Below are 18,865 nucleotides of genomic sequence, written 5' to 3'. Positions count from 1 at the left end.
CTCTCCATGCTACTCTATCCTGTGCAAGCTGCTTCATCTCCCAGTACCTACTGCAACCTACATCCTTCTGAATCTGCTTTGTGTACTCATCTCTTGGTCTCCCTCTACGATTTTTACCCTCCACGCTGCCCTCCAATGCTAAATTTGTGATCCCTTGATGCCTCAAAACATGTCCTACCAACCGATCCCTTCTTCTAGTCAAGTTGTGCCACAAACTTCTCTTCTCCCCAATCCTATTCAATACCTCCTCATTAGTTACGTGATCTATCCACCTTATCTTCAGTATTCTTCTGTAGCACCACATTTCTAAAGCTTCTATTCTCTTCTTGTCCAAACTAGTTATCGTCCATGTTTCACTTCCATACATGGCTACACTCCAAACAAATACTTTCAGAAACGACTATAACTACAATAGCAGAAGGATAACTGACAGTTATTATTCCACATTAAGGTTGTCTTGAGCACGGGGAGAGGTTCACAAAGCTGCAACTAACATTTCTGACCACTTACCCAGCGATACAGCGATGTGTAAAAGACAGTAAAGTAAAATTTCAAAGCAAACTGAAAAAGTTTCTGCTTGACAAGCTGCTTCTATTCTATAGAAGAATGTCTGTTATTGCAATGTGCAAAAACTGGTGATTAGGAATTACTAACTTACATCTGGATATTGAAAAATAAATACAATAAATATAATAATGTATTTATTTTAACCCTCAAATGAGGCAGAATGCTTTGCTTGAACCTAGAGTGCCTCCACGCGAATAATAATAATAGTAATAACAAAATATTTTTAAAAATATTATAAATGCTCAGCATGTAGTCATATTTAAAAATTAATTAAGTTGTGAATGTAAAATGATTCGTTCCACATCATTACTGTTTACCGTGCAAAATGATACATGGAAGATGAAATTAATTAAGTAAATTTTGATAAAATTTATGGCTTCTACATAAGGTCAAGGAACTGTAACACTTGGCAACGACATATCAACGACAGAACAAAAAATGTCACATAGTTGCCACCTGGAAAAAGAATTAGTTTGGAAGATCTATACTGCAGCTCTCACGAAAACAAAGCAACATAAGAAAATAAAGAAAGAAGATGCAAAAGCACAATGACCGCTAGCATACCATAAGTGAGCTTGGCGAATAACGGTTAACTTCCGATCTTAGTAGATGATGACACCTTTCAACCTACAACTTCAAACCTCTCACCTTGATCTTGATGTCCTGTCCCATCCTGTTCCGTTGCGTTGACGACCTGTGTGAATGCCGCCAAATGAAATGCATTGTGGGTTTTCATGTTTTGTTCTGTTCCGTCAAATGCGAATCGACGTTTATTAGTTTACAGTATTTGTTGTGTGTCTATACTTGTACAGCTGATACGTTTCAAGTTCTTGTGTTTCACAGAATCAAATAAATAAAAGGAATTCGAATCATTGTTAATAAATGAGAGGAAATTTCTACCAGGCTCGTTTTGTTGTCAGTGCCAAGCGATTACGATTGCACTTACGATATCGATACGGATCTGTCATTTTCTTATGTCCAAGATAACAATACCGCCGGCAGAAGTTGTGTAGGTGTTGCACAAGAAAGTTTGAGTATTTTGTTTACGTTATTTGTAAATTCAGTATTTTTGTGTACACGATTATTCCTCACTATAATAGGAGAAAATTTCTCAGAAAATCGCCGTCGTAAAAAAGTGCGACGTCTGTCTACTTTTTAGTGAAGTGACAAGTGTGTGTAATGTGGAGTGGCGTCACGTTATAAGTTTTCGTAAGTAGTCGGCAGACAGCCGTAGCAATATTGTGGATTTAATGTTTAGTTAATCCAAATAAATGTGGTTATCAAACATTGTAGTTGTTTAATAACTTTGCAAGTTTACTGGGCAAAAGTTTGAAGCTGTTTCTTATATAGTGAGTATTCTGCCAGTGTAAGGAGGTGCAGTTCAGTACCTATCATTCCACAGAATTCAGCGAGTCACAGTTGTAACAGTAGCAATTGTTCTAAGACTTTTAAACTATGTCCTGCAACATCCAGCCAGTTATATAAGCAGAGTATAATACAAAACAGAAAAGTTAATCAAGGCCTCGATCCTTAGAGATCTCTGTGAATAGTTAAGTGTGATTAATTTCTGTTGACAGTTTAACAGTCCATGATAATCTGCTGATAAAAAATTATTCTTGGTGTGAACTGTCAATCGTGATTCCACCCACAGCACTAAGCCCTCTAGTTAGTTTGTTGGTCTGCTGCTTGCCTGGTAATTTTCATTAGATTTCCACGCATTTAGAATCGAAACGATCAAAGTATTTCATTCATTTGTTGAAAAAAACAATTTCCCGTAATTCAACTATTGTTTGTTTGCTATTCATGGCTATACTGTGGATGGTATGCTTGCAGTGCTGTGAACAGTTGCTTACAGTGTTACAGTACATCACTTCCACTGTATTGAGTTATTGAAAAACCTTTTACTTAATATGTTATTTGGACCATGGGTTGACTTTTTATTTCTGTAAACTAAATAATCATAGCAGATGCAGGTAAACCAACTGTAAATCTGTACCTACAGTTAAAGGCACAAACTACTGTACAATAAGCAACTCATTTTTAAAAACTTTTTCAGCAGCTAGCCGTCGTCTCAAGTCTTTAAAGAAAGCTTCTAAGTACGAATTGAAATTAGTAAAATAAATAAAAATCGGAATATGAAAGATGTATTAACAAGTGCTGTGCCTCAGTTCAGCACTTGGGTACAGAGAAATGCGCCTTTGCGACAAGTGTACATTGTTCCAAGATTATCGGAATTCTTAGGCTGTTTTAATGATTAGGCTTTTTCCCAAATGAATGTTTCATGCTGCAGTGCTCATTTTTGAAAACTGTGAAGTTAAAACCATGTCCTCAACCTGAACTTGAACTGAGAACATTGCCTTTCATGGGCTGTGTTCTTGGTGATTGCGCTACCCAGGCACAACTTAAGCCCCCACCCCCACATGTTTAGTCCTGCCAAACATTGACCACATGAAGTTTTGATTGAAATGTAGTCCTTAGACTTATATGGACAAGCACTCAATAAGTATAGCCCGAACTCACAAGTGCCTTATTCAGAATTCATTATTTCAGGACAGAACAAATCCTAGAAACTGGAATTTTACCTTATCCAGAGTTGGTGAAGCTATAAGCAGGTTTGTTACATATTCTTCTTAAACCACAACATTTATTTTGGTTGCGTGGACGTACTCCTTTATTGTTTTGATCTTCTGTGGTTTGATGTAGTTCTCCATGCCAGTTTATCCTGGGCTAACCTCTGCATAACTATTGCAACCTTGATCCTCCTAAAACTGCTTACTGTAGTGAAGCAGCACTGCCTGAGATGGGGGGGGGGGGGGGGTGGACTGGTCCTCCTGTTCTTTCTGTAGCAATTATGGTATGGGTAGAGCTTGCTTCTTCTATACCATCCATGCCTATGTTGGCTTTCATGAGAACATTTATGTACTATAGTAAGGACATCTTTACAGTTATGATGTAACCAGTCATGAGCAGACATAACAGGATCAAGTTATCCACCAATACTGGATGTCAGAATAGTATCTCATCTGAGCAATAACAATATACTCAGCAGATCATAGTTTGGATTTCAGAAGAGTTAGTTTGACCCAAGTGACATTTTGCATTATTTCCCTGTGGTCTGTCATCTCACTATTGTATCAGAGCTCCATGTAACTTGGTGGCTGCTAGGAGGGGTCAGTAAGCTGCAGTTGCTGAAGCCAGCTATGGCATCACTGTGATTTGCCTCCAAACAGTAAAGTATCTATTAACACGTATCTTCATACTCAGGTGATAGAGCACTGTAGGTTTATTTAAGCTGCATTTTCTAGTGAGAGTGAAATATGTCTGTGGAGATACATCACTGTTTACCAAATTGAGTGGTTACTGGGGCAGTGGAGATACCCATTGAATAGGAAATAAACTGCTTGCCTTTAGGACATCTGTCAGGTTATATCCCATCCTGGATTTTTCAGTGTATAAGATCCACATTGAAAAGGATCACATGTGTCTTGATGGTGACACTTTAATCCAGAAAAGTAAAACCACATAGCATTTCGTTCCCTGGCCAACCTGTGCCCAGAGAGTGAAGCAAAGAGAGATGCAAAAGCAGTTCATCCAGTGTTTGTTGTGTTCTGAAACTGCTAGTGAATTATTCACAATAACAGACGCCCTATTCTTTGTTGATAAATTCAGGAAAGTGGAAGTAATAGAGAAAATGAGAAATGGACCCCTTTTGTGTGAGATAATGAATGCCACTTCATCACATTCTTTGCTATGACATATAACTGCATCCGTTACTTTCCATGAAATATTAAATATGGCGCAGAGTCTTATCCTTGACTAAGGTCCTGTGTGACAAACTGTTGTAGAATTACATGCTAATTTAGAATGATGGGTGCTGAGTTAATTGTCCACACCCTGACAGGTGATAAAGAAAATGGAGTAGATACTGGGGCCTTTTTCTTGACTTTCAAAATAAATATATTTACTGATGTGACATTAAACTGTATGTTGCCCTAACCAATTCCTCTCAGTGCACCCATGCATGATCTTTCTTGTGATGACTGTGGACGACCAGTTTAATCCTGAAAAACACCGGATGTATGTAAACAAAGGCAGTGCTTTTCTCATTCACTAATATATCCTGTACTTAAAAAAAAAGATTAAAGAATATAAAACACTCTTATCAATATTATGTTATGACAGTATGAAAAAGTATGAGCAATTACATCTTGCAATACTGTAGCAGAACTTACGTCTGCAATAGACACTAGACTTCAGACTTTCCCAACACATCACTCCAGTCATGCTGTTAAACATGCCACTTGAACCAGGCCACTCTGCTCCATTTCTTTGATGCAGTTGGAACTGTGATGGCTTCATCAAGCATCAACTGTGTGTCATATGTAATTCCATTTGAAATGTGTCGCATACTGTCATTGTCTCGCTGCGCAAAGACGACTGTTGCGTATCTACCATAAAGTATGTGTTCCTATACAAGATACGGTTTTTGGACAACCGACAACCTACACTCAGAAACTGTTATTACAAATCCCGTTTTAGGGTTGATAGGGGATAAGTAGGGTATTGCACACTTATGCACTCAGAACCCTTCAGATAGTGAATGTCTTCTTTAGAAGCAGTGCCCATTCCAAGTAGGACTACTATTGTCATTACCTTAAGCACTCTATACCTCCCGCCATACATGAACACTATTTTATATTACCTCTGAACAACATATAGCACAATTATTGCAATAAGTGCATCACAAAACCACTCCATAGAAAGTAATCAACAACAGAATGCAAAGTATGGCGAGATCAAATGCCAAACATGGTACAGGTCCATAACCAGAGCTTTTGAAGAACGTTTGCTAAGAAAAGCATTTCCACTGCACACGATTGGGTACTTGTCTGTTGCAGAGTCACTCCATGCAATGTCATGAGCCATCCCGGAGATGGGAGGCATGTGTCAATTCTCCTGGGAGGCAGAGTCACGTGGGACACCGCCTGGGGTGTATCACATTGGACAGTCTCGCAGCTTGTGATATTGCTGCCAGATATTATATCCTGTTCCCTTCAAATTGTTACATCAGCTCAGTAATTGCTCCGCTCACACCAGTGCTGGTCTTCAGGAGCAACTCCGCCCCAACCATCTCGGACATCAGCTCCCCCTTCCCAGCTGGAGAAGCGTAAGACTTCTTCGGCTACTCTCGCCAGGAAGGGGTCCCTTGGGGACCTCCCTTCGCAAGTTACGACCAGTGGAAAAGCGGACACCCGCAAGTGGCTGAAACAACCACCAATCCCTGGTCGTAGGGCCTCACGGTCATCGTCCGTCCCTGAGACTGACCCAGTGAAACCCATGAAGCCTGAACCACCGAAGGCACAGCGCGACAAGCAGAAAAAGAAGAAAGTCCCCAAGATCAACGACATTGCGGTGGCACCCGTCCCACCGCTTCCTACAAGCTCTGCGTCTGAGGATGAGGTGGAGATTCTGGCGTCGGCTGAGGACCTCGATCTCGCCTGTCCCTCAGACACCATAGATAGCACTAGTACTGGTGCTCAATTGGAGGCAGCAGATGACCCAGCGGCGTAATCTGCCTTCCAAGTCCCGTCACGCCTTTCTCAGACATGGACAATACTATCCTCCAGTAGAACTGCGGCGGTTTCTTCCACCATCTAGCTGAGCTCCGACAACTTATCAGCCTTCACCCTCATCTGCATAGCTATTCAGGAAACTTAGTTTCCAGCAATGCGAACCCCCGCCCTCCATGGCTATCGGGGTTATTATAAGAACCGGGCAGCTAATGAAAGGGTGTCTGGTGGCGTCTGCATATATGTCCTTAACTCTCTTCACAGCGAGTCTGTCCCTCTACAAACACATTTAGAGGCAGTCGCTGTTCGGGTGTGGACACCACAGGCTGTTACCATCTGCAGTCTTTACCTTCCACAGGATGGTGATGTTGCGCAGCATGTCCTGGCTGCTCTGATAGCCCAATTGCTTCCACCTTTCTTGTTACTGGGCGACTTTAACGCCCATAACCATCTGTGGTGTGGGTCAGTGGCAACAGGTCGAGGCGCCACCATTGAGCATTTATTGGCACAGCTCGATCTTTCGCTTTTAAATGATGGTTCCTTCACACACTTCAGCGTGTCGCATGGCACGTACTCCGCCATCGACCTTTCCATCTGCAGCCCTAGCCTCTTACCGTCTGTCCACTGGAGATTGCATGACGACCTTTGTAGTAGTGACCACTTTCCGATCTTTCTTTCACTGCCACAGTGTCAGTCTTCTGGGCGGCCTTGCAGGTGTGCTATGAATAAGGCTGACTGGGACTTGTTTTCCTCCACTGCCACTATTGAGCCTCTCTCTAGTGATGACATTGATGCGGTGGTTCAATCTGTCACCACCGGCATCGTTACTGCCGCCGAATCTGCCATTCCGCGTTCTTCTGGGTCCCCTCGGCAGCGGACTGTGCCTTGATGGTCGCCCGAGAGCGCTGAAGCAATTAAAGATCGCAGGCGGGCGCTCCAGCGTCACAAGCGACATCCCTCAATCGAACACCTTATTGCCTTCAAACGGCTGTGTGCGCGAGCCCGCCGCCTTATCTGCCAACGCAAGCAGGAGTGCTGGGAGCGGTATGTGTCCACCATTGGCCTCCATGTCACTCCATCGCAGGTCTGGGCGAAGATTCGACACCTCTATGGCTATCGGACCCCTGTCAGCGACCCTGCGCTCTCACTGAATGGAGCAGTTTGTACTGACTCCGACGTCATTGCAAACCGCTTGGCAGAGCATTTTGCTCTGAATTCCGCTTCTGCCAATTACCCCTTGTCCTTCCGCTCCATTAAAGAGCGGATAGAATGTCGGAGTCTTTCTTTTCGCACCCACCATCCTGAATTGTACAATGTTCCAATCAGTGTGTGGGAATTTCGCAGTGCCCTAGCCACTTGCCCTGATACCACTCCTGGGCCAGATAGCGTCCACTGTCAGATGCTGAAACACCTTTCAGTGGACTGCCAGCGACGCCTCCTCGACCTTTACAACTGTATTTGGGTCGAAGGGGAGTTTCCGTCGCAATGGCAGGTAAGTATTGTTATCCCCGTTTTGAAACCTGGAAAGAACCCTCTGGAGGCTGATAGCTACCGCCCCATTAGCCTCACCAACGTTCTTTGCAAGTTGCTTGAACAGATGGTGAGCCGGCGCTTGAATTGGGTACTGGAGTCTCGGGGCCTTCTGGCTCCATCTCAGGGTGAGTTCCGTAAAGGCCGCTCTGCCGCCGACAATCTGGTGAGCCTGGACTCAGCCGTCCGTACTGCCTTTGCCCACTCTCAGCACCTGGTCGCTGTCTTTTTCGACATGCGGAAGGCGTATGATACGACATGGCGTCATCACATCCTTTCTACACTTCACGGATGGGGTCTTCGAGGTCCACTGCCGACTTTTATCCGAAATTTTCTGTTGCATCAAACCTTCCGCATGCAAGTCGCAGACTCATATAGTTCCTCCCAAGTCCAGGAGAACGGTATGCCACAGGGTTCTGTTTTAAGTGTGTGTCTGTTTTTAATAGCCATTAACAGGCTCGCTGCGGCGGTGGGAACGTCTATCTCAGTTTCCTTGTATGCTGACAACTTCTGCCTTTACTACAGCTCTATTGGCATTGCAGCTGCTGAATGTCAGCTACAGGGCGCTATCCGTAAGGCGCAGTCTTGGGCTGTAGCTCATGGGTTCCATTTTTCGGCAGCCAAGACCTGCGTCATGCATTTCTGCCGGCGAAGCACTGTCCACTCAGAGCCGCGGCTTTATCTTGATGGTGAACTTCTTGCTGTGGTTGAGACACACGGGTTTTTGGGTGTAGTTTTTGATGCCCGGTTGACTTGACTGCCTCATATTCGGCAGCTTAAACAGATGTGTTGGTGGCATCTAAATGCTCTGCGATGCCTGAGCCACACCAGGTGGGGCGCCGACCGATCTACTCTCCTACGGCTCTACCAGGCGTTAATCCAGTCTCGTCTGGATTATGGGAGCCTGGCTTATGGCTCAGCATCCCCATCTGCGCTGTGGCTACTGGACCCAATCCTACACAGCGGAATACGCCTTGCCACTGGTGCTTTCTGGACCAGCCCAGTGGACAGCATACTTGCGGAGGCAGGTGTCCCTCCATTGCGGTTAAGGCGCCAAAGCTTACTGGCCGCTTATGCTGCCCATGTTTTAGCTTGCCCGGGCATCCAAACTATCATCTCCTGTTCCCGCAATCGGTCGGCCATCTGCCAGCACGTCGGCCCCGGTCAGGTTGCATGATCGCGGTCCGTGTCAAAGAGCTTCTCTCAGGGCTTGGGCCTTTACCTCCTCCGCCTCCTTTCCGAGCACCTCTGCGTGCACCCCCGTGGTGTGTGCCTCGCCCTCGCCTTGAGCCGGAACTGGCACAGGGCCCGAAGGATTCAGTCCCTCCAGAGGCCTTCCGCCACCACTTTTATTCCATCTTAGCCATGTATCAGGGCTCTGGCATTGTTTACACTGACTGCTCGTTGGTTGCTGGTCGTGTTGGTTATGCGCTAACTATAGGGGACCATTTCGAACAACTTTCATTGGCAGCTGGCTGCAGTGTTTACACTGCTGAGCTGGTCGCCATCTTAACGTACCCTAGTGTATATCCGCTCCTGCTCAGCTGAGTCCTCCATTATCTGTAGCGATTCCCTGAGTGGTTTACGAGCTCTTGACCAGTGTTTCCCTCGTTCCCGTGTGGTGATAGCTATCCAGGAGTCCCTGCATACTCTTGCGCGTTGGGGCCGCTGTGTGGTGTTTGTGTGGACCCCCGGTCATGTCGGTATCCCGGGCAATGAGCATGTTGATCGCCTGGCGAAAGAGGCCACCAGTAAACCATCTCTGGATATTGGCCTCCCAGAGACTGATTTGAGGGCAGTCTTTCGCCGCAAAGTTTTTGCGTTATGGGACGATGAATGGCGCGAACTGACCACGTGTAATAAACTCCATGCTGTCAGGGAGACGACAGCTGTGTGGCGATCATAGTAGTCCTTTGCCGGCTCTGCATTGGCCACTCCCGGCTGACACACAGTTATTTACTGCGCCGGGAGGACTCTCCTATATGTCGCTGCGGGGCGGCTTTGATGGTGGCCCACATTTTGTTGGCCTGCCCCCTTTTAGCTGTGGTCAGGCAGACGTTTGCGCTGCCTGATATGCTCCCTGCCATTTTATCTGATGACCCTGCTGTGGCTGGCTTAGTTTTACGTTTTATTTGGGCAGGGGGTTTTTATCGTTTAATCTGAGTGTTTGTTATGTTCTTTTGTGTTGATTCTGGCCTTTGGCCTATGATTTTAATCTGAGTTTTTAATGTGTTACTCAGTGGTTGGCTTTTCCTTTTTTGTTTCTATGGTCGGCCAACCACCATTACACTCTGTGTGATTTTAGTTTGTCTTTTGTGATCTTGATCTAAGTTTCTCTTGTTCTGTGTCATCTGTGATCTTTTCTGTTAATCGTTTTATTCTCTGTGGGTTTTTTTAGTATTTGGAAAAAGGGACCGATGACCATAGCAGTCTGGTCCCTTTAATCCCCACAAACCAACCAACCAGTCCTGGTATCTTAATGTCAGTTGACATATACACTTCAGGAGATGGTGTCATATCTGTATCTGTGATTACTAGAGGCTATGAGGTATCTGGGACCAGTGCATCTAGATGTACTTTGGTCAATCTGTAGTCACAGAATGACAGTAAAGACAAACATGAAGAGGATATAATATCAGACTGGCAACAGTGACAAACACTTTTTTAAAAAACACAAGTTTGTTGACATCTAATACAATTTGTTAGGGAGTCATTTCTGAAAGTTTTTTCTGGAATGAAAGGTGAACAATAAACTGTGCAGGTAAGGAGAGAATAGACTCTTTGTAACATTATGGAAGAATGCTGAAAATTGGATGGGTACCTAGTAACTAATGACTGGTGTTCAGGGGTCATCAAATGGTTAATCTGGTAATTGAAAATGTATGAGGGAAGAATTGTAGAGGAAGACCAAGTTTCTTTTTATACATTTCAGTCACAGATCAGCTAAGTGGTTTTACTTCCAGTTTTTACTTATTACAGACTCATCATCAGCATGTGTGTGCGTGCGCGCGCGTGCGCACACACACACACACTGCTAATTACTCTGAAGTGCATGGAGTCACTTCTCAGGGTTTTTTCCTGGTCCCGTCATGTCTGCACTGTAGGAAGAGTGACTGCATTAAAGCGTCTGTGTGTGCACTATAATTTTGTGTTCACAGTTCCTTCAGGAGTTATATGTAGGGCTATGAAGAATATCTATATTATTGTTTATTTATTTAAGGTGCCCCATTACATTATAATATTAAGTGTGGTGAATATTTGTAAGTTTTTCACTTAATGTTGGTCCTAGAAAATTTCTAAGCAAGCTTTCATAGGATAAGTAGAACCTATCTTAAAGAGTCGCCTATTCAGGTTTTTCAACATTTCCGTGACACTCTCCTGTGTGTATACATCCAATATTCCCTGTTATGTCTATACGGTACTTGTCCCACACTCTTGAGCAATATTTGTAAGTGAGATTCAGAAGTGATTTGTAGGTGGTCTCCTTTGTAGATTAGGCTTATTTTCCCACTATCCTGCCAGTGAACCTAAGTCTGATACCTGTCTTACCAAAAGTTGAGTCTGTAGAAAAATTCTTTTTCATATTCCAGTGAACTGTGGCTCCAGTGCCAGAGACTATGGTCATGTGTATGAGTTGCATTTGCGCGAGTGTGTGTGTATGTGTATGTTGTCTAATTTTGACAAGGGCCTTGTTGGCCGAAAGCTGATTGTATGACAGTCGTTTTGTTGTGGCGTTCTGTGACTCAGCATCTATGCTATATGGTTGTAGCAGCTGTCCTTTTCATTATTTTGTTACGTTCCATCCTGGATTTTGCATTGTTTGAATTGTAATACCCAAGAATTTGTATGAGTTAGCTGAAATTAATTGTGAATCATTGATGTTGTAGTCATAAGATACTAGGTTTTTTTTCGTTTTGTGAAGTGGACAGTTTTATGTTGGCATACATTGATAGCAAGTTGCCTGTCTTTGCATAACTTTCAGATCTTATCAAGATCTGATTGAATATTTCTCCAGGTTTTTTAAGACAGTGCCTCATCATAGACAACTGCTTTATCTGTGAAAGTTCTGAGGTAACTATTAATATTGTAATATGTGACAGAAACAGCAACGGAGAAACACCAGAAGTTACTTCTTCTCATGTCAACAACAGATTCCCTCAGAGATAATGTGCTGCATCCTGTCTACGAAGATACCATCAACTTGGTCACAAATTTTGTGTTATGTGGCGTATAATCGTACTTTGGTTAATAGATGTTGGGGTGGTACCGAATTAATGCTTTACAGAAGGCGAATATCAAAATAATAAGAAACTAAATTACAAATCAAATAACTTCTGTACACAATACTCAAATGCATTACACAGTAACTTGCATAAGTGTTCAAGTACATACCGTTGTTTATGGAAGTTTATTTTGTCTGTAGTTTTATTTCCTAGTGTTTTATTATCCCCTTTTCTTTTTTTTCTAAACAGATCATCTGATGATGATTCTGTTATAAATCAAACCTGGTAATGCCACTTGTGTGAAATACAAAACATTTGCTACAGAGTCACTGTGTTTCCCTAAGGCAGTATACCTGGTCTGTGTAAGACTGAGGGTTGACTGGAGTAGCAGGTTCAGTTGGTTCTAGGTTGTTATTGGTGAATGTATATGCAGTGACCTAATAAGTGGATTTTTTTCCTCTATTATGCTCACAAAACTTTATTACTTTATTACATTATAAATAAGAACACATTTTCAGAAGGTGAGCCTATACAGAGATTTTACTGATGCATGCAATTCTCAGCAATAATATCCAGTTGGTAACACTGCTGAGTGACAGTAAAACAAGCAACAATCTGAATGATTGCCTTAGTTATGACTACCTCCCAAGGTACAGGCTTCTCCATGACATAAAGACCCATCTGGTACCAAAAGTGCCTGCTCAAAATAATGTACTCAGTAGTCTGAAATAACCTTACAAGGTAGCAGTGTGTCAAAGAACTGCCACATCCCTCTCCCTCTTGACAAATTCAAAAAGTTGGTGGCTTTATCACTGAGTCTCTAAGGAAGTGTGGTTGTATGTGAAAACTGCAACGGGTCTCTGCAGAAAACGTTACTTACGGGGGTACCTGGTATGATGTCTGGCTACAACTAGCTGTGGTGGGCTCAGGTGGAGTGTTGGTTTTGTCTCCTTCCTCTGACGAACACATGAGTTCTCTCCCTTCTGCTGTTGGCACATATAGTTGGAACCTGCCAGCTCTGCATTGCCGCATCTGAGCAGTCACTATTTGGTTAAGTGTAGGCCAGCCAATATTCTTGCTTCTGCCTCTGTAGGTGCACTTGTGGTGACAATATGCCTGGAACATCAATGAAGGATGGTGATAGTGCCCTCAAAATGCCCCTGAGCTGCATCTCAGTGTCAGATAGCTCAAAAAGACCCCAATGGGGTAGATTTACCTTAAGAGACAGGTCTCATGCTGTTACTACACTGGGGTGAAAGAGACTGGATGTCATCAGGAGATTAGTTAACAGCAGTAACACTCTCAGTTGGATAACAATGATGGCAGCAGTATTGAAGAATGCTGGACCTCAGACTGTGCTGCTGCTATTACTTGTCTGATCGTTGCAGATATTTTTGATCATTATGTCTAGACAGCTAAGCATCTTCAGTGTCAAATGCAGACATTCAGCAGCAAACAGTGCAGCCATCATTGCCGTTGACAGCTCTAGTCAGCATTCAAATACTCATACTCAGACAGTTACCTACAAATGATGCAGCAGTTTGGCTGAGCATACGTAGGATCTGCTGTGTTGAGCTTGACAGGTCCAGGTTGATGTAAATAGAGGATTTCGGTGGGACTTCTCCTGACGATCAGTGCCACCTCCTCTTCAGGAATAAATCTGACACAGCTTCTATTGATCAATCCAGTCCACTAAGTGTTGTTTGTAAAAGTCCCGTCCCACCATTTTGCTACCCTGTTGAATTTATGATAGGAAAGTTACGTAACATAACACTTTGTAAAGCCTTTCTTACATATTGTCCTGCAGGGGCTACATGTATGTCAATATTTGTATTCCATCAGCCACTGTATGGTATCCTTTACATGACACATTGCATACCACCATCACTTCACAGCCATCCTGCTGCAATATGTGAATGGTGTGCACTGAACAAATGTTTTTGTTTGCTCTGATTAAGATTTATTTGGAAGTAAGTAATATGTTGTTTCATTCTGTGTGGAAGCAGTCTTCAAAATGAAATAAGGAGGCTTTCTGTGATGCATCACCTTTCTCGTAGAATCTTCCAATGGAGTTGTATAAGTATCTCTACAATCAGAAACTTTTCAGGGGTTTGTTGAACTTCATAGTTCTTTTGAGAGCAACCCTCCATTCATCTTTCCTTGTGCATCAGTGGAAATTTAAAAATGTGTGGTGGATGAGGATAGGAACCTGGATCCCTGCTTTTTGCAGGCAGAGCACTATCATCTTTGTCATATAAAAGTCATTTCCTCAGAGGCTCACATGTCTTTTGTGCCCCTCAGGGACTCAGCATTAATTTGCTGGGCAAAAATAATGAGCTCGGAAATCCTGGGTTTCTGAGCTGAGGAGTGGCAAGCGCCACCACTTCTCTGTCACCATAAGTTCTGGACATGCTTAGCAACCACCATGTGGTGCAGCTTTGGAACATTGTGTTGCACAGGGATCTTGGCTGGCCCACATGGATTGCAAAGATGGTAAAACCTCTGTTTAAGAAAAAAAACCTCAGTCTCAAGGTGTACAGTACGCCAATGAGATGCATGGATGTTGAGGGAATCAGTCATTAGCAGATAACCTCTAGGGATCATGTCACACCTCAGCTGTATAAGGCTTACCTAGGCATGTGGGGCTCTGTCTGTGTGAACTTGTACTTCCTAGCTGCTCATGGGACTGAGATGGAACCCTCGAAATTATCACCTTCTCCTCCAGTGGAAAGGGTGAGCCACTAGTATAATATTCAGTCAAATAAGAGGGCTTGTTTAGCCAGTCCTCTAGACTTGGGGATTACACAGTCTTTCAGTCACAGGTAACAGAACATATGCTGGTGGCCAGAACTTGTTCCTTATAGTTAAACAGAAAGATAGCATATTTGAGAATGTTTCACCATTCTATGTGCAAAAAGGTTTAGGGGACATCACTGGAACTTTAAAATCTGTCAAGTGCTTGTGAAACAGGATGCTGTTGGTAGGAACTTCTATTTCCCAAATTTCACAACATCTTGAACTACAGTAAAGGTGTCGTGACTTGCAGGTATGTGATGGCATTCCCCGAGAAGAACTGAAAGCTGAGTGGTTCCAGTAAGGCATTGTTGACATGCAAAACATTATGAAAAGAATGGATGGTGATCTTGCGAAATCAGACTCTTTTATACTTACATTTAACATCACCGAACTTCCAGAGCATGTCAAGGCAGGATTCCTTTGCCCAACCATAAGGTCTTATTTCCCAAACAAAATGCGTTGTTTTAAATGCCAGCACTTTTAGCTCACTTCTCTTGTAAGGAAGAAGCCACTTGTTGCAAATGTGGAAAGCCTCCCATAATAGAGTTGGTTGTTCCTCTCCTCCAAAGTGTGTTAACTGCTCCAGGGATCACCTTGTCTGGAGTAGGGACTGCTGTATATATCTTGAAGAACGGAAGATCCAGGAGATAAAAATGACAACACATACCATACAGTGAAGTCAAAAGGATATACAAGGCCATGCACTTGTCCACGTTTGCTGTCTCCTTTGCTTATGTTCTCAAACAACCAGTCCTTAAAATCAATGCTACTACACAAATGGAGATTGCTAGTGTCAGCACTAGTACCTGTGTTTGTCAGTGCATTTGCGCTGCTGTAGTTACTTTGAAGCCTGACCCTCCCCACAGAACTTCTGAAAAGGCTGTGGTTGCTGATATTGTAGAATTCCCTGCCCTCCAAAGATCCAGTCTTGTTCGCCATCCAGCACTGCCACTACCACTTCTGCGGTTGTGGCTCCAAAGCTTCTTCAGACAAAAAAATCAAAGTCAAGGCAAAGATCGTCCACTGACGGAAATGGGAAGTACATAGTCCGACAAGGTTGAATCACCCTCTCTGATGTCTCTCTTGAATCTTCTTCATAGGCTGTAGCCCTTGATGTTGGATTGGGGCAATCATCTCACCCCAAAACTGAGCCTCCACTCATTGTGGGCTCACCTCTCCAGCAGAAAGTCAGGAGGAAAGTGCTACCCCATAATAGATGTCCCTCCATCCTATGTTGGAACATTGGTGGGTTTCTGAGATATGTGGAGGAATTGAAACACTTGGCACAGGAATGCCCCTGTGCTTGTGTTCGCAGGAAACACTTGACATCCCTGCACTATGGGGCTCTATACTCTGTTACAAGGATGACCTGACTGAGGAAACGACTAAGAAAGAGGCTGCTGCATTTGTTAGTAAAGCGCACCACTCCTCTGCTCTTCCCCTGGCTACTGATCTGCAAGCAGTTACCTTTGAAATTCATGTGTATGGACCAGCTCCCCCGACAATTACTCCTACTGGGGATTTCAATACCCACTGTCCTTTGGGCTTGACCTCTACTTGCCCTCAAGGTCTGATTTTGAGGAGCCTCCTGACGTCTCACGAGCTGCGCATCCTCAACATAGCTCCTCCCATTCATTTCTGTGCTGCTACAGGGTCATTCTCAGCATCAACTTCTCTTTCGGTTATCTAGCCCTCATTGACTATGTTCAGTGGGAAGTCACTGATGACTTTCATTCCACTGACCGCTTCCCACTTCGCATTCACCTGCTGGATGGAGCATTACGTGAAGAGAGACCATCAATACAATTGGTCAACTAGGATAACTGGATGCTCTTCAGCCAGTGGGCTATGTCTGAACACTGCGACTGTGTCCAGGAATGGGTAGATCATCATGCCACAGACTTACCCATATCAAAGTTCTAGGGTCATCTTAAGAGGCAACCTGTACCTTGGTGGATGGTGAGTGCTCCTCAGTAATCTGGGATGGACATGTGGCTCTTTGACACACAACATTTTTGGGTTGCAAGAGACAGGGCTCAATGCATAATTAAGGAGAGCATGAAAAGGTCATGACAAGTGTTTCTGGACTCCATTTATCATTCCACTTGTTATACAAAAGTATGGGAAGACATCAGGTGGATTTCTGGTAAACACAGTTGCTTACTAATAGCACCACTACTGAATCAGGGGTATCTCCAAACAATGCTCAGAGACAACGCTCAGACGATGGCAGAGCATTTTGAAAAAAATTTGCCAGTTCCAGCCTGAATCCAGTGTTTTACCATTACGGTGGAACTGTAGAGGGGAATGTTGGACTTCAGATCCAACAGTTCTGAGTCTTCCAACTACACTTTCTTCATGTTAGAGTGGAATTGGTTCTGTCCGAGACTTGTGATACTGCACCCAGTCAAGAACAAATCCAGTATTGGATGCTTCGATATTTGCCTACAGCATCAAAGGAAATCACACTTGAATGTTTTAATTTAATATGGCAGACATGCCACTTCCCCAGCTCATGGAGAGAGGCAATTTTGGATACCTCTCCTCAAACCATGAAAGGGCTGTACATGTTCTAGTAGTTACCGGAGTATCACTTTAACGTGCTGTGTTGGAAAGACCCTGGTGCAAATGGTTAACCATTGTCAGGTCTAGTTATTAGAAGACCAGACAACTCCTTAGCTGCTCTCAGTGTGGATTCCAGAGATTTCGGTCCATTGTCGACAACCTGTCCCTGCTAGAGATGGCTATTGAGCAGCATTTTCTATGTAAACATCACTGTCTCAGCATATTCTTTGATGTCAGTAATGCATACGATACTACTTACAGACACAGTATTCTAGTGCAAGTGGGGCTTTCGTGGCCACCTCCCCTTCTTCCCTTCTTCATATGGTCTTTTCTGTTTCAACAGTTTTTTATGTCCCAAGTTGGTGACATGCTGTCAGATAATTTTGAGCAGGGGAATAGTGTCTCCCAAAGCAGTGTTTTAAATGTCACTTGCTGTCCCATAGCCATTAACAATTTCGTTTCTACTGTAGGGAGTCTCATACAATGCTCGTTATTTGTGGATGATTTTGCTGCTTTTTGTTCCTCCTCCACTGTTGCAATAGTGTCTCGTCAGTTGCAACTTACTGTGCGGAGGTTGGAGGAGTGCACTGCAAAGACAAGTTTTCAGTTTTCTGCAGATAAGTGTGTAAATGTTCTTTTTAATCATTCTTGTCATATTTTTAATTTACCTGACTTGCGTTTGAGGCATACCATTCTACATTTCAAAGACTCACTGAGGTTTCCGGGCCTTAATTTTTTACTCTGAACTGTCATGATTACCATACCTGAGAGACCTGAAAGCCAGAACCAAGAAAGCATTGAATTTATTAAAGTGGCTTAGCCACAGGTCTTCAGGAGCACAGCTGTTCCAATTTTTTAGGGCGTTCATGCATTTGTATCTAGACTATGGGTGCACAGTACACAGGCCAGCGAGGACTTTCTACCAAAGATTATTGACGCAATCCGCCATGAGGGAATTAGGCTGGACACAGATGTGTACAGGACCAGCCCCATCAATTTGTGTGTTGAGGCTGGGGAACCACCATTCACCATCTGGCGGCAGCTCCTCGCGGTGCGTCAGGCATGTAAATTCCTCACAGCACTGACTTCACCTGCATACCATACTATTGCTTGTCCACCTGTGGAACACCTTTTCTGTAATTGTTCATGGGCAACAATGTCATTTGGGATCTATGTGCAGCATATGCAGGAGTCACTTGGTGTGAAACACGTACAACCCCAAATCCAGGGTTTTGACAGCCTGTCACCATGGTGACTGCACAGGCCCAGAGTAGTTTTAGATTTGATGCAGTACAGGAAGGATTTCACTACTGCATATGTTTTTAATTCATTATTTTATGACATTTTAACTAAATATCACTACTCTACAGGTGTCTTTACAAATGTGTTGAAACTGTCTTTGACACAGAATTATATGTGATCTTACGTGCACTAGAGGAGCTGAGATGTCGTTCAAGTGCTAAAGCAACACTTGTACACAGCAGATAAAATAGTCCAGAATATCCAGGACACCCTCCTCCAACTACAATGGGTGGAAAAGGAGGTGTTTTTCTGCTGGGTATCTTGGCACATGCATATTGTGGGAAACAAAAGGGCAGATGTAGCAGCCAAGGA

At 43.6% G+C, this 18,865-nt stretch overlaps 1 protein-coding gene across 3 annotated transcripts in view; it reads left to right on the top strand.

Annotated features, from left to right (window-relative positions):
• The first annotated feature begins 1,287 nt into the window (after positions 1-1,287).
• The window catches only part of LOC126282138 (E3 ubiquitin-protein ligase SHPRH), a 260,470-nt gene continuing 242,892 nt past the window's right edge, over positions 1,288-18,865 (top strand). The window contains exons 1-2 of one of the 3 annotated variants that reach the window (XM_049981640.1): positions 1,544-1,776; positions 3,118-3,179. The gene's annotated coding sequence lies outside the window, so the exon portion shown is untranslated. Of the gene's footprint in view, positions 1,777-3,117; positions 3,180-18,865 lie in introns of all 3 variants that reach the window. The other 2 variants (XM_049981638.1, XM_049981639.1) reach the window with 2 other exon arrangements.

Source organism: Schistocerca gregaria, chromosome 7 (assembly GCF_023897955.1).
Source record: "Schistocerca gregaria isolate iqSchGreg1 chromosome 7, iqSchGreg1.2, whole genome shotgun sequence".
Classification (NCBI taxonomy): domain Eukaryota; kingdom Metazoa; phylum Arthropoda; class Insecta; order Orthoptera; family Acrididae; genus Schistocerca; species Schistocerca gregaria.
Note: the sequence above shows the minus strand (reverse complement) of the source record. Positions and strands in the feature narration are given on the sequence as shown.